The sequence below is a fragment of the Dromaius novaehollandiae genome, chromosome 3 (genome assembly GCF_036370855.1).
Source record: "Dromaius novaehollandiae isolate bDroNov1 chromosome 3, bDroNov1.hap1, whole genome shotgun sequence".
NCBI lineage: Eukaryota > Metazoa > Chordata > Aves > Casuariiformes > Dromaiidae > Dromaius > Dromaius novaehollandiae.
In genome coordinates, this window is record NC_088100.1 from 37,846,720 (window position 1) to 37,850,340 (window position 3,621).

The following is a 3,621-nucleotide window of genomic DNA, read 5'->3' on the forward strand; positions in this document are numbered from 1 at the left end:
AAGTAAGGCTACAGAAACACAATCCCCTCACCCTTTCCCCTAGGGGGGCTGGTTAAACCTAGAAAGTCCCTGACAAATATTCAAAGGAATACTACGAACATCTCGGGGAAAAAACCTCTGGCTATAAACTACTGCACAGACAGACATACATGAAGCAGAGTAGTCAGCCATGTGCTGGAGAGGCCTGCGACCTTAAGGAAAGGTGGGCAACTTTTCCCCACTTCTACTAACTTTTTTTTTTTTTTTTTGGTTTGTAGAACAGCATATCTGGAAAGTAGTGGACTTGTGTGGCTTTCCAGATAAGATCATTTGCATTTATCAAAGTTATATATGAAAGCTTGCAGCGTTGCCTGGATTTGGTGAAGCATTAAGCAAGAATTTTGTACAAGATAAAGGAGTTTGAAATCACAGTAGTTTTTCCTTTCATGCAATGAGAACACCAGATGAGTCGATGAACATGGTACTGGATGATCATAAGTTAAGTTTTGTGCTTACGCAGCTGATATTGTACAACTGGAAGCAATGTTTGAATTTACAATGCTGTTCCACACTGCCTTGGAAAAATTGGTATAAACATTCAGAATTATAATAAAGTTTCTAAAACATGATTCTGTTTCATTTTTAAATTCATATTTATCAAGGAGACAAGGCTGGATTCTGATAACTTTATCCTCATTGAGTTCCAGGATGACATTTTCCTCCCCAAGATGACATCAGATTAGGCTTAACTGTCAGCTTTTAACAAATGTTTTTTCCTGGCTCTTGGTGGTTTGCATCGTATTTAATGTTCTTCTTAGTCAAACAATATTTTACACAAAGTAGGAATGAATTACCTCTCTACATCTCTGCTGTTTGTGTCTAAATGTTCTGACAAACTAGGTACAATAAAATACTTGCAGGTTTGTTTCTATTTACATTTTACATGGAAATTAAGGCTAAGAAATCAGAAGTATAGTTATTTTACAGAGTTTCAGATGTGTCTGCCATTGGCAAAATATTATGATGAAAACAAACAGAAAAATCAAATTAGTTTCATCATTATACTTTTTTAAATAGCAGAAGTCCACATTTATAAAGTTATTTGCTCTAGCATGACAATAGTCACACACGTGTAACAGGAAAATAAATCTGTATATAGATATCAAATGTCAACTGAAAATCTGATGTTTTTATACCAAAAAAGAGATATATTTAAAAATGTATGTTGTAACTATATTTCCAAAGGTATTTTCTCTTTGAAAACATGTAAGCAGGTTCCATTAACTTCAGTGAAAGACATCTGTCTACTTCCAATGATGGATATTCAAAGATTTACCTGTGCACAGAACAGCATTTGACCCATACACTTACTGAACTGGTATAACTTTCTCATCATTGTTTCAGGGAAAAATACCAAAACTGTGTAATCATTTATCAGCTTGAGATAGCCTTCCCCAAAGAACTGGGCACCATTCCAGTAGCTCCCATTGCAAGATTGGAACATAAAGTCAGGCAACTACTGCAATAACAACTGGGTTCATAGCTGTCTTAGGTGAACTTATAATTCACTCATAGGCTTGATTATGTTAGATGTTAAAGAGTGTTCCACTTGAATCTCATGCAATACAGAGGAGGGATTGTCTTCCCTCTTTCTTCTTTGTTTTGTTAATCTTCAGCCTCCTTCTTTCTTTTATGAAATTATGCCAAAAAATTCCTCTGTTTATTTAGCTGCTCGCATGATTCTTTAAATTCCACTCTCAGTAAACTTTACACATGGAAAAAAAGTAACATTGAAGATAATTGCAGAAATTTCTGTGCTACACATCCACTTCATCTCAGCTGTGTTGCAGCTGTATTGCCATGTCTTACATTTTCTACTTAAGTTGAAAATGAAACATCTTTATCTTCTAGCATTGCTCCAGCACTCATCTCTCCCAATGGCCTATTCTTTGGCTTCCATTCTCGATGTCCAAAATGTGAGAGAAATAATGGGATCCCTCCTCTACAGTACAAAAGGCGTCCTCTCTTAGATGTTCATTCCCATCCCTGGGTTTGCTGTCAGCATGCCAAAAAGATAAAAAATGCAAGTTACTCAACACAATTTGTCAAAATATCAGCATTTCATAGTACAAAGCACATATGCAGGTCCATCCAAGATGATCCAAAACTTCCTTTTCCCCTCTTCCAGGTTTTGAATAGAGAATTAAATGGGAGCTTTTGTTATTAAATCTATTTTCCCTCAATAGGGTCTATTTCTAGGCTTTCTGAGTTGTCAGCTTCATCTGGGATCTTTCAACAATATCAAAATTCATTTCTAAAAGACCGGGGAAGTGGGGGAGAGAACATGCAGAACTACCATTCCATCTTTTTTCAAGGACCAGCTGTGACACGAAAGGACAGGGTGGAGACAGGATCAGTAAACAGCCTTTCATTTCTCCTGCAAAACAAACCAGAATTAAAACTAGAAAGAAAATAGAGCTGGTGAGAAAGGGGGAGGGAAGGCAAAGAGGAAGCAGGAGAGGACACTAATAATAATATGGGGTTTTTTTTAGGTAATACTTAAAAGTAACTAAAATGAAGATCTGAAAACTGAGGTTAGGTGGATCTGAAAAGTGGGAAAACGAAATGGTAGCAGTAGACAAGAAACAGTCTCCACAAGACGAATAAAGGCTGATAAACAGGTGTTTTGCATCCTTTGCAGAAAGGAACTCCACAGGGGCAATTTTGGTGAGGAACTGTTGTTCCTGTCCAGGCTGTCTTTTCTGGTTGATCTGTCCCGTCCAGCAAGGAGGGCAGTGAGCGCAAGCAGCCCGGGGTGCCCATCCCCTTCCCCACTGACACTGCCAGTGAAGGTAAAAGAAGAATCCAGCATGTGATGGTTACTTCTCCCAAACACCTCTTCTTCTAGACAACCCCACATCCTACCTACCGGGGAGATAGGTGGGACCTGCATGAGCACAGCGGAGCCAAGCTCTGCTATGTCTTACCCTGACAGGTCACTTCAGCAACAGAAGTGAGCACCTTGTTTTGCTCACCTCCTCTGGGCAAGGATACCTGGGAGTAGAGATGGGAAATGACCTACTACAACTGCTGTTAGCCATCAAGGAAAATATGAGATGCAATGAGTGCAGGTCAGTCCAGACACTCCTCTGTGGTGGCAGTGCCCAAAACAAGTGGGTATCCCACCAAGAAAAGAACTGAATACAATGATAAGGAAGGAAATGCTACAGGCATGGATAACATGGAATATGTGAGACAAAAGCAAGTTTGCACTCCCTTTACCTGCTATCTTAGTGTCACAAGCATTGACATCCTTGATGGCTCCTGAGTTAGCTTTCTGAAGCATCTCCCCAGGGTGGTCACAAAGTCAGGATCTCAGCTACTTGTTATCACTTGACTGGTGGCTCCTTTTTCTGGAAGAGGAATTGCACACATATCAGTGCACACATATGCACTGACATATCAGTGAGGGGGAAAAAAAACTTGCATAAAACATTTGCCCTTTGAAGTCATCCTTCACTCTTCCCACTGGCATTCTGGCTGGATTGGAATTCCAGGGGTCACGCCAGCTGACTCGCTGTGCTTCGAGTACAGGGAAGGACAGAACAAGTCACTCTTAGCCTGACAGCCACTCTTCAAGAA

At 39.8% G+C, this 3,621-nt stretch overlaps 1 long non-coding RNA gene across 1 annotated transcript; it reads right to left on the bottom strand.

Moving 5' to 3' along the window:
• Positions 1-1,953: 1,953 nt before the first annotated feature.
• LOC112995881 (uncharacterized) lies at positions 1,954-3,374 on the bottom strand. Its single transcript, XR_003262288.1, has 2 exons — positions 3,262-3,374; positions 1,954-2,034 (listed from the first exon to the last, which is right to left on the bottom strand). It is a non-coding gene; the product is annotated as an uncharacterized LOC112995881 (long non-coding RNA).
• Between the last annotated feature and the right edge of the window lie 247 nt (positions 3,375-3,621).